This window comes from Pollicipes pollicipes, unplaced genomic scaffold, assembly GCF_011947565.3.
Source record: "Pollicipes pollicipes isolate AB1234 unplaced genomic scaffold, Ppol_2.1 Scaffold_4219;HRSCAF=4965_pilon_pilon_pilon, whole genome shotgun sequence".
NCBI lineage: Eukaryota > Metazoa > Arthropoda > Thecostraca > Pollicipedomorpha > Pollicipedidae > Pollicipes > Pollicipes pollicipes.
Genome location: NW_023596448.1, coordinates 32,554,410 through 32,567,252, shown reverse-complemented (window position 1 = coordinate 32,567,252; position 12,843 = coordinate 32,554,410). Strand labels below are relative to the sequence as shown.

At 55.3% G+C, this 12,843-nt stretch overlaps 1 pseudogene; it reads right to left on the bottom strand.

The window, feature by feature from the left end:
* Positions 1-455: 455 nt before the first annotated feature.
* LOC119095214 (eukaryotic translation initiation factor 3 subunit B-like) lies at positions 456-12,747 on the bottom strand (annotated as a pseudogene).
* Between the last annotated feature and the right edge of the window lie 96 nt (positions 12,748-12,843).

Below are 12,843 nucleotides of genomic sequence, written 5' to 3'. Positions count from 1 at the left end.
TGCTACGCATCATTTAACCTTTTTACACAATATTCTGTCCATTATCACATCGATATCATTGTCCGTCGTCACGTTATAGCTACTTAATTATCACAAGCAGACTGCTCAGGATAGAGATAATGCAAAAAGCAAGAACTTTTCCCGTGACTCCAAGCGCACACGCCGTTAATTCACATCACCCCACACTTCCTCCACCCACGCACTCGCGACACAAACACAACACTGAGCAACCACGGAAAAAAACACCACATTACCTCACTACACTTCCTCGACCCACACATTTGCGACAAACAAACACTGAGCAGCCACGGAAAAAAACACCACATCACCTCACTACACTCCCCCACCCAACGCCTTGCGACAAATACAACACACTGTGCAATCACGGAAAAAAAACCGCTGTTCGCCATGTCTAATGGCGGACAGCCTCTGCCTCCCCCGATCCTCGCGCTCACTCAGCAGTGCCGGCTCCGTGCCGCTCTGACGCAGTAGAAGCAGACGTTGAACGAGTTGCCGAGGCGGGTGACGATGGCGAACTTGGAGCCCACCGGCTCCCAGGCGAACGCCATGATCTTGTCCTTGATCTCCATCGAGTCGACCGGTACGTTCTTCTCCCGCAGGTGGAAGATCTCGAAGTTGTAGTGCACGCCCTGGCGGCGCGGTCGAGTGGTGAGAGATCTCGGATTTACTCACCGATGCGCTGAACCGGTCGTCAGCGGTGTCACTACCTTTCACAGGGTGGAAGTAAACTTTCTCCGAGAAATTCGAGCCTAGTATTTTGTATCCATCCACGGTTAATCTACAGCACCGTCTCGCCAACTTCCACAGCACTCGAGTCAGAAGACGCAAGCTCTGAAGCGGGAACAGAGAGACGGCATTTTAGCAAACAAATAGTTCCGAGCCGTCGAGTCGCGACAACTGTTCCCTCTGGCTACGCTAATATTCCAAACCCAAGCGCCACTACCAACACCGCCCACCATAACCGACGCCAACCTCACACGCCACGCCCAACCTGCCCAGGTGACGCACTCGGCCGCGCCTCGCTCGCACCCCTCCCCTCCCCCGGACAGTGCGACAGCGCCACACCGCGCCGGCAGCCCGGCCGCGCCGCACGCACCACGTATTTGATGGTGTCGTCCTTCTTCTTGGCGCGGTTGTAGCGGTCCACCTTGACGCACAGGTGCTCGCCCGAGCTGCCAGTGCATCTTGAGGTCGATCACGGAGAACAGGTTCTTGGTGCGGATCACCTCGCGACTGCGGAGGCGCGGCAGCGTCACAGGGGGACGTCACAGGAGGGACGCTCACAGGAGGGACGCTCACGGGAGGGACGGTCACAGGAGGATGCCACGGGAGGGACGCCCACAGGGAGGGACGCCCACGGGAGGACGCCCACGGGAGGGACGCCCAGGGAGGGACGCCCACGGGAGGGACGGTCACAGAGGGATGCCCACGGGAGGGACGCCCACGGAGGGACGCCCACGGGAGGGACGCCCACGGGAGGGACGCTCACGGGAGGGACGCCCACGGGAGGGAGCCCACAGGAGGGACGCCCACGGGAGGGACGCCCACGGGAGGGACGGTCACAGGAGGGATGCCCACGGGAGGGACGCCCACGGGAGGACGCCCACGGGAGGGACGCTCACGGGAGGGACGCCCACGGGAGGGACGCCCAAGGAGGGACGCCACGGGAGGGACGCCACGGGAGGGACGGTCACAGGAGGGATGCCCACGGGAGGGACGCCCACGGGAGGGACGCCCACGGGAGGGACGCTCACGGGAGGGACGCCCACGGGAGGGACGCCCACGGGAGGGACGCTCACGGGAGGGACGCCCACGGGAGGGATGCCACGGGAGGACGCCACGGGGGGACGCTCACGGGAGGGACGCTCACGGGAGGGACGCCCACGGGAGGGACGCTCACAGGAGGGATGCCACGGGAGGGACGCCCACGGGAGGGACGCCCACGGGAGGGACGCCCACGGGAGGGACGCCCACGGGAGGGAGCCCCACGGGAGGGACGCCCACGGGAGGGACGCTCAGGGAGGGACGCCCACGGGAGGGACGCCCACGGGAGGGACGCTCACGGGAGGAAGCTCACGGGAGGGGGCTCACGGGAGGACGCTCAGGAGGGATGCTCACGGGAGGGACGTCACGGGAGGGACGCTCACAGGAGGGACGCTCACGGGAGGACGCTCACGGGAGGGATGCCACGGGAGGGACGCTCACAGGAGGGATGCCCACGGGAGGGACGCTCAGGGAGGGACGCTCACGGGAGGGACGCTCACAGGAGGGACGCCCACGGGAGGGACGCTCACGGGGGGACGCTCACGGGAGGGACGCTCACGGGAGGGACGCTCACAGGAGGGACGCTCACGGGAGGGATGCTCACGGGAGGGACGCTCACAGGAGGGATGCTCACGGAGGGACGCTCACGGGAGGGACGCTCACGGGAGGGACGCTCACAGGAGGGACGCCCAGGGAGGGATGCTCACGGGAGGGACGCTCACAGGAGGGATGCTCACGGGAGGGACGCTCACAGGAGGGACGCTCACCGGAGGGACGCTCACGGGAGGGACGCTCACGGGAGGGACGCTCACAGGAGGGACGCTCACGGGAGGGACGCTCACGGGAGGGACGCTCACGGGAGGGACGCTCACGGGAGGGACGCTCACGGGAGGGACGCTCACGGGAGGGACGCTCACGGGAGGGACGCTCACAGGAAGGACGCCCACGGGAGGGTCGGTCACAGAAGGACGCTCACAGGAGGGACGCCCACGGGAGGGACGCTCACAGGAGGAACGGTCACGGGAGGGACGCTCACGGGAGGGCCGGAGCCGCACCCCCGGCGACAATGGTCCCACCGGACCGGAGATCAGGTAGCAGCAGCAGCAGCATGCCCCCCCCCCCCCCCGCCGTCGCAATGTCAGGACAGGGCAGAACACGTCACGTCTAAAACCAAAACAGAGTAAACCGTTATTGTAAAAACGAAGGCACGGTAACGTACTATATGTGCCCAGGACACTTGCCTGCCAGACAACGGCTGAAACTGAAGAAAGTGCGGGAAATATCGCGAACCATTCGCGTGGAGTATTCAATGTCATTCACAGCCCCCATCATGAACGGTTCATACTGGTCACGTGACAACGTCGGTAAGCGAAGCCCCGATCGCAGCAGCAGAGCCGGACGCCATGTGCCGAGCCCTTTCCTGACACCCGGCCGGGGGGTCCCAGGCCGGGGTCTCTGATTTGGTGCCGGCGGTCACTGTAGCACACGTGATTCTGACCGGACACTGGATGTGACCCCGCCAGCAGTATTTGTGTGCACGTGTTGGAACGGACGCTGTCAGTCCAGGCGGCTTTACCAATGCAGTCAGCAACCCAGTAAGGGGCCACTACCGGACTGATGAACTGCCCCAACGCCCGCCGCAACACCGAGCAGCTGTCGCCAGGTCAGCGTGAAGCCGTTCGCTCAGTTTGACCGCCCCGAGCCGTCTAGCGGTAACCCGAGGACCCACGACGCCCTGTCGTGCGTGGCGCCGCCCTTGAGAGCCCCGACCGCCCCGGGCCACGCCGTCGACACCGTCCCACCGAACCCTGGGAAATCTGAGCAGGGTGACCCTGGCCGGCGTCTCTCCGTAGTTCACCTCGCCGACCCAGTAGGAGATGATGGTTGTCGGACGGCGACCAGCTGAAGTCGCGCACGCCCGGCACCTCCAGCGACTTTCTTGTCCAGCAGGCCGCACGACTGCGGCAGCCGAGAGGGCGGCAGTCACGGCGGCACGCTCATGGAACGGCAAGGAGTGGGCGCGGGAGACAGACACGGCCAGACAACACAGAGGCGCTAGGCAGTTCTACCGTGTGAGGAACGGGTGCAGGGAGACCAGATACGACCAGACAACACAGAGCGAGGCGTTTCCACCGGTTGTGATGAGTGGACGCGGGAGACCGGAAACGGCCAGACAACACAGAGCGAGGCATTCACAGGTGTGATAGCACGTGGACGCGGGAGACCGGAAACGGCCAGGACAAACACAGAGCGAGGCAGTTCCACAATGTGTGATGAATGTCGGCTGCGGTTGCCAGTGATCTTCAGGCGCATCGAGAACGACGCCGAGGACGCGGCTTGCCCGACGGCAGCGTGGGCGGCCAGCGAGCCCGGCCGCGTCAACCCACCGGCGGCGGCGGCCGCAGCCGCGGCCAAAGCTAGCACCGCTCCACCACGCTCCCACCCCACCGAGTGTCATGAAGCGCCCGGCAACCTCCAAACCGACTCACAGGCAGACACACTGTCATGAGCCCCGCCCGGGGCCCCCGTAAGACCTCAGCTGACGCGCAGTATGACCAGCCCCTCCACCCTGCCCCCCGTTCACGCACCGGCGTCTCAGTAGATGCCTGATGGTCTCCGAACGGGGCCGTCCTTGCGTGTCGACGCGCTGCAGCCGGGCGAAAGTACTTGTCGTTGTGGCTCCACCTGAGCGCCGGCCAGACGGTGGCGGAGCGGTCGGCCGAGAACGAGCGCTTCTCCAGACCCGGTGAGCACCTCCCAAGACGATGATGGCGTGCGCGCCCGGCGGGCCGTGGCTCTCCGCCATCGGCGAGAACGTCACCAGGTACCTGCGGCGGCGCGGCCGGCCGGCCGGTCAGCGGCGGCGAGACTCGAGACTCGAGACTCGGGCCACTGTGACCCGGACGCGACGGCGGCGGCTGGGCCGGCGGTCGGTCGGGCCGACTCCATCAGCGACTTTTTGCCGTTTACTAGGCGTTTTCGGGAGGCCTGTACGCGCGGCTGAGGCCACGTGGAGCGCAAGCCGGCTCTGCCCGAGACCGCGACCTCGATCACGTCCCACGGCCAGGCGATGTTCGACCAACATTGGAGATCTTTGGAGATCAATTTGACCAACATGGAGACAGGGGGAGCGATGGCTACCACACGACACCGACCACCACGCTGAGGCCCGCTGCCAGGAAACACGCGCAACCGCTCACCGCCACGACAGCCACACAGCGCGCGCTGCGGCGGCCGTCACTAACTTTTCGCACGGCGAGAAGTCGATGAACTCGACGCCGGGGTGCAGGAAGCGCTTGAACTGGTCGAACTTCTCGCCCACCCACAGCGCCACCCCCCGGGCGTGCAGCGTGGCCAGGTACGTACCCAGCGGCGACCACTTGAGGTACTTTCTCCGTCCATTTCTGAGGCGATGGGGGCGGTCGCGGTCAGGGCGGCCGGCGCCGTCAGGTGTGAACGGTGTGACGTCACAGGGTTATAACGCTATCATCCAACCACAAGCAATGCTCAAATAGAACGTGATCAAAACGAACGTCCACATGGATGCCCGCATCGCTTATACATGGCGTGTTTATACTATCATATACATACATATCTATACTATATATATATATATCTCTATATATATATATATATATATATTATATATATATATATATTACTACCCCATACGCATGGCGTATAGGACTTCATTCGTCGGTGTCCGGCAATAACAGGAGCACAGCACCCGCCCCGGTGGCCTGGTCCCATATGTACCCCACAGCAACATGGCATGTGCCGCGCCCCTTTCCTGACACCTGACCGAAGGTCCAGGCCGGGTCTCTTGATTTGGTGCCGGCGGTTCACTGTAGCACACGTAATTCTGACCGGGCCTGGGTTGTGACCCGGCCAGCAGTATTTGTGTGCACGTGTGAATATTGTGCAAAACTACCAGTCAGACGACGTCTGGTTCCCAACTGCACTTTGCTCCGATTGTATATGGTAAACCAGACAAGATAATGCAAATAGTTGCCAGTCACAGTTATTGCAAATGGTAACCAACCGCGACATCGTAAATGGTAACGAGTCACAAACACGTTGACGGATACCAACAAACAGACTTGCACGGGCACCGTCGATGGTCGCTTGAAATCGGGACCCAGCCTTCACATAGATGGCGTGCTGCGGCTAGTGCCCCGCAGCGCCGCGTGTTGTGAGAAACCAGAAGCAGCTTTCGCAACATGCGGCCAACCCAAACCGGGTGTATCCCGCACCAGAACCACAGCGACATGACGCCACTAATGACCGATGACGACAACAGGATGGGCGCGTGGACGACCTGCGACCGCTGGCAAGTCGACCCCGACAGTGCAGCGGGTAGTGGGAGGACGCGGAACAGCCCCGACACAGTCCAGGAGGACAGCGTCACAGACACAGGCAGAAACAGAGCGTCAGGGGAAGGGTTACAGCAAACGTCAGACGGCGCCATACATCGTCCGACAAAGAGCAGCGGCACGTCACGGCCGCCCCGGAGACGGTGTACCCCGCGAACGACAGCCGAGCAACAGAGGAGTGCCGCACAACGAGGGCGGGGGCACGCACGTGAGACAACGAGAGGCTCCGCAACGCCATAAGACGAGAACGAATAGCGATGGCGCGCCACGGCCGGAGTCGGCGCGCGCTCGCGCCACGGCCGGGGCGGGCGCGCGCCTCGCGCTAGAGGCGGCTACCCTTGCGCTCCTCGATCAGCGTCGGGTCCGGCTGCGAGTGGAGTAGATGGCGGCCGAAAATCCCGCCTCCGACAGGATCGAGTACTGGTTGAAGCACTCCGGTTCCTGGCGACGGCCGAGTCAGAATCGGTGAGACGAGCACGGTGCCGCCGCAGGGCTGCCGTTGTACGTGATCGTCATAGCCACGCAGCGACAGCACGCAGCCTCGCAGCGAAGCTCCTCTGCACACCGCCCTCACCGGCGGCAACAGTCCCGACCCTGGCCCCTGTCCGAGCGTGCACGCGCCCGGCTCCTCTGCACACTGCCCTCACCGGGCGGCAACAGTCCCGACCTGGCCCCTGTCCGAGCGTGGCACGCGCCCCGCTCCTCTGCACACCGCCCTCACCGGGCCGGCAACAGTCCCGACCCTGGCCCCTGTCCGAGCGTGGCACGCGCCCGCCTCCTCTGCACACGTCCCGTGCGCAGAGAAGCTCCTCCGCACACCGCCCTCACCGGGCGGGCAACAGTCCCGACCCTGGCCCCCTGCACTTGCTGCACCCACCTCCAGGAAGTACTGCAGGTGCCCAGGTCCGGGTAGGGGCAGGCGGCTCTGGCGGCTGCCAGTCCTCGGGATGCCCTCGTACCTGGCGGGGATGGGGGGAGGAAGGGGGTGGGGGGCGACCGTCAGCAGACCGCGCCCCCGCGTCGCCCTCCGGCGATTGCGGCGGAGCGTCGCCCGCACCGGGGCGGGGCGCCCCGACGCACCGCTGGACGCGGGCTGACCCGTCCACAGCCGGGCCGTGGCGTCACGACGTGCGAAAGGGACGGCTTTGTTGAGGCCAGAGTAGTTGTCACTGCTATTTTATATTATGTTTTGTTTTTTTGATTTCCAATAATATGCTATTGTCACTATTATTGCAGCTACTTTAAAGTAGCCACATTCTATTTTGTCCAGTGCACAGAAGTCAAATTGAGGATGTGTCGTACTAATGAGCCAATTTATTTGTTGCTTAAAAAAAGCATCGGGAATCACCCCGTCTAGTAAGTGCAGAATTGCATTCACATTGAAATGCACAAGCAGGACACCTGGCATACAGCATGTTGAGAAGCTACAACGCAGCCATTGCAGCGACTGACTCACTTCTCGAAGTCGGTGAAGAGATTGACGACGAATGTGTGAGCCTTGTCCAGCTTGTGACCGTTGGTAGCCTGCACCGCCTCAGCCGCCTGCCTCTGGCCGCTTGTACTCGAAGAAGACGTACCTGGGACAGAAGGCGCGCAGTGAACAGCCGTTGCTCACTGCAGGCAATTGAGAAGCATTGCCTGAAATGGCTTACCCAGATTAACTGAGACACAACATGGAGACAATGGAGAGAATCTGGCTGCCAGGGCATGCAAATATCTGCAATGCAATAGTTTTGGTGTTGCGACGTTCTCCACAACCACGACCAAGCTTCAGACTTTGCACGCCACAAAGAAGGCCATTCAACTGCGGTGACATCACTTAATTCAAGAGCATGATTGATATTACACCCTCTATATCATAACATGTTTTGCACATATTATAAGGAGACCAGATCTCGTGCAGGGGGTGGCTCCACATGTGTAAGGGCAGGCAAACTCACCCCTTTGTCTTGTTGTCCGAGTCGATGGGCCAGAACTCGTTGGTGATGGTGCCGTAGTTGGTGTATATTTTCCTGACGATGTTCTGGAGCTTTTCTAGCCGAGTTTTCTCATCCGAGCCCGCTCTGTTCAAAAATAAATGTCAAAGTAGGTGGGCAAGGCACACACAGATGCAAGAAGATCACATGCTTCAGAAGTGGTGAGACTTACATGCCAAGTAGAAATATGCCAGGATCACTTACAAAAATTATCCTTATCATGCCGTGTGAAATGCTAGGATCACTTACAAAAAACTTTCTGGGGAAATACTGTCCTTTCAAATACAACTATAGGCAAAACTACTACAACCTTTCATAATAAACGCCTGTTTCTGACACCACATGCTCCATCTTGCACAACACACCAATGAGAAACATGGACGTGAGCAATGTTGCAATACCCTTCAACACATCTGACTTCCTTACTTTTTTCTCCTCTTTGGCCACCCGTGGAATTCCATCCACCACAATGATGGAGTCAAATCCCCCTGTCTCCTTCGGCTTGAGATGGAGCACATCTCCCAGAAGTTCTGAAGACAAAGAACACAGATGATAGCTATAAAACTATCAACAGCTTAAAACTATAAAGCTATCTATTGGATGCCCATGAAAGTACTCATTCCTCCACACATGGAATGCGCGTCACTGGGGCTTCGCGACGCACTCGGCTCACGAGGCTACATGACGCCGCTCTGCCCCTCACCCTGGCAGGAAGGGCGGGCACCGCGAGGAATCAAACCCCGTATCTCTGATTTCCCAAAACGTGCAGTGGTTAACATACCTGCGTTTCTGCCGGCACAAAGTAAAAAACAACAACGAAAAAACAAAAGCGCGCTACCAACATTCTTCCCGAAATGACGGTCAATGGCATCATAAGATTTGCCCCTAGCCATATATGTTAAGCAAATGGTGTAAGTGTGTTCATGATATAAAAGGAATTGATATGAGCTTGGTAGCTTCGCGTATCAGTAATGCCAGTAACGTTTTTCAAAGACAGAAACGAGTAACTAGCGCGCATCCGTGAAAAACGAGCCCCAAATTCTGTGCGCCCTGTCACTGCTGTGCCAAAAGCACGCATCTGTGAAGTACGCGTTTTTGTCAATGACAAGCGTTATACGTTGACCAACTACGCGTTTTTGTCATTATAAATGTTCGTTGCCCAATCTGTTTGCAAATTCATGCAAAGTACATGCATTTTCACGATGGGTCTGCGCCATCTATCTAAATAGCCTTTTAGAAGATTCTTTGAAAAGGAGGGTGCCTGTTGGCCAACTTAAGCTGGAACAGAAGGATCAAGGAACGGGAGGAACTAAAAGCGCATTTTTGCAGATTTTTAGTTCGGGAATTTTCGACCCTGGATGGGTCTCTGGAATTACAGACCACGCTAGGCGGTGCTTGGTGCGCGATCCCCGACCTCCAGGGCCCCACCCTCCGATCGCGCAATTGCAGACCATCGGCAGAAGTTCACAGGCGAAAGCTCGACGAAGCCGCAATGCTCGGCACGATCCGTCCTGCCCTTTGGCGCCGCATGAATTTGGTCGCAGGCGCTGCCATTCCAGTCAACGGCGAATGGCAAGCGCCCAAAGGGTCCGCACCCACGCCGCTGCGGGTAAGATGAATCAGAAGACAGGCGCTCTCACAACTGGACCATCGGTTCGGTACGGACGACGTTCCACGTGGACCAGCTGGTTTCTCGGCGACACTGTTCGCCCCAATCGCTGAGACCTACGCCAAGCTTTTCACATGCTAAATCCTGGATGGAGTGGCAGCACAGTGGCCTAATCTTAGGTAAAATGCATCAAAAATGCGAATAAAAATTCCAAGTGCAAAACCGGATGACTCAGGCATCAGCACCTATTGCTCAGACTGGCGCCAACCCTTCACCATTCAACACAACATTTCTGAAAGACCCAACTGTAGCGACTCTTAAAACAGGTCAAAGTGAATCGATTTTCACGGTTTCATCTTTACTTACATAAGGCTTGGTCTTCGAGGCATATTGCTTCAATTGGCGAAAAACCCTCCCCACTTGATGCACCATATCTAATGCCCTCTCCCGGTTGCAAACATGGTGACCCCAGGTTAGGTCAAAAGCTGCCATTATGACAAATGTCCATTTTCTTGCTTGCAGACAACTCGGTTTTCATAACCAATTGCCCTGATCGAGATGAAACATTGACAATACATGTGTCATGGTTGGGTCCCTCTGCAACTAAGAGTGATACTCCTGATGTCAGGTCAGAAGCTGTAAGTTTTTACCTTGACCTCAGAATGACTTGACCTACAGGCCACAACTAAGCTACTCCACCAATGTGCATGGTAATAGAGGTGAGTTGTTTACATATTGCTTTGGCTTTATTTTACCAACTGCGTAGGACAAAACATGTAACTGCACAAATACTTGTGTTTTTGCTGAGCTACAAGACCTTGCTACAACCCCTCTCATAACTGACAAAAAGTGTGTATGCCATCAGATGTTTTTATCCAGACACAGGCTTTTGACTTTGAACACTGTCAGTCTTCAATAAACTCTTCTTGTGACAAAAACAATCCTCCACTGTTAACACCACAGAATGTTTTGGTTATATATTGTTTTTACATTGTCAGATAGGAAATAATTTTGTCTTGCCATTGGTGTATGATTTCTGCTTCTTGCTGCTTATTTATGACCATGATACAAAAATATCACAAAAAATACTCTCCTGAACAATTACAAAATTGCTAGTTACACATCTTGTATTTCTGACATCACCATTAAATACCACACCAATAGGCACCCCCACACATGGCCTGATAGTTGGTAGCTGCTTAATTCACTTATCCGCATGATTGATGTGTTACCCCAGCTTTTTATGAACCAATGCATTTAATTTTGATAAGTGTACTCTGTACATAACTAATACCATCATCATTAACAGATCATAAGAGATGACCAACCAAAAAATCTGAAAATAAAGGATGTTTTAAGCAATGCTGCAGCTAAAGGGAAAAAGCTGCATGTAGAAATATGGATGGATGGATAATAAGCCTAAGAATTGCACAACTCGAGCTATATTCTGTTAACAACATGCATAAACATTGGTGCAGAGTGCAATTACACCTTAAACTGCTGAGAATTCCTGACTCAATTTTATAAATTAAGTCAAAGTTTTTGAACAGATGATTTCTTGGAGCAGAGCTACTGCTAAGTGGTGCTTGTTATGTGACCCTGACTGATACCATGCTCTCCTGAAATTCCATTTTCATGGCAATTGGAGGTGAAAGTTTTGGGCAACTTGTGACCTTAGTTTTAGCAAAACATGCTGCAGTGCTTGGAAAAGGCTGCCCTGCCCTATGATATCACCAGACACTTAGAGCAGTTACTGCTACCCACAATAGACCATCCCAGTCTAGGGCAAATAGCCTCATACCCATCCCACAATGGGTGGGTGGACAAGACAGGCACTCTAACCAGCTGGGCTATCATGATGGATACATTGGTGCTATAAATTGAATCTGAATTGTGTATATAACCTCGGACTTGCTATTCTTTAGTTGCCATGCATTTAATGAACACTGCTCTAAGTGGTGCCCACTCACCACAAATATCAGGGCATAGAGCCAATACTTTCAGGAATTATGATAATGCTCAGGTATTTTAAAGCCCTTACCATTTGTTTGAAAAAATGTCAATAAAAAACAATTTAAACCTTCAACTCAATTTTAGGATCAGTACACAAAATCATGTAAGCACATGGTGGAACAGATAGATTAATCAGACTTGACTGGCTGTATGAAAATGCCTCATAGCTAGACTTCCGGAACCAGAAAATTTCAACAATGCTTTTCCAGCTTGTACACAATTTCAAAGTGAGAACACAACATGTGCTAGCATGGTACACGCATTAAATAGCCATTTATACCACCTGTATACCTTTTTGTATTTGCATTTACATAATGAGACCTGAGCTGTTTCCTCATGCCTTGCAGATAATACCACACAAATAAACAAATATTTTACTCACGGCTGTGTGGCCATGGTAAACGTGTCGCCCATTCTGGTAATACAAATCATTTGACACAAATTAATTTTTACTAAGTTTCAGCACCATAGATGACTAAAATTATCCTGCCAAAATTGAAAATTAACAATAGTGTTCAATACCAGGACAATATTGTTGGTATCATCTTTCTCAAAAGCTTTTTAGCTGTTGTGCTTTAATACTAACATCTATGACATATGTCACCATCTAAGAGCATTCACAAAACACTTTCACCAATCCTTATGAGAGCATGGATTCTTTAAACACTCCCCAAAGTATGCATAGTCCTGCATTTCTAGATCGGCAATGTCGGCACCGGAAAGGTACCAACCCCCGCCCATGAGTTCCATACGGATTTCTCTCAACCGCACCCTCACCTTCATTGTCTATGTCATCTTCAAAATCCTCCGGGTCACTGAAGTCGGGCTCCTCAATGTAGTTTATCCCTAAATTCACTATCATTTCCTATGGACTCAGAATTCTTTCTCCGCGCCATTCTTAAAATCCTTTAGAAGCCACCGGTCCATAAGGCACAAATTCTGACACTTGTGCCGGCTGTCCAGCCAAGCAAGAGAGGGAGCACAACCACGCTGGAAGGTGAACTATACAATTACGGCGCGCAGGAGAAGTTTGGAGTAATTGAAAATGAGTCAACTGAGTATCCCAAACATCATTCATAAAAAGAAA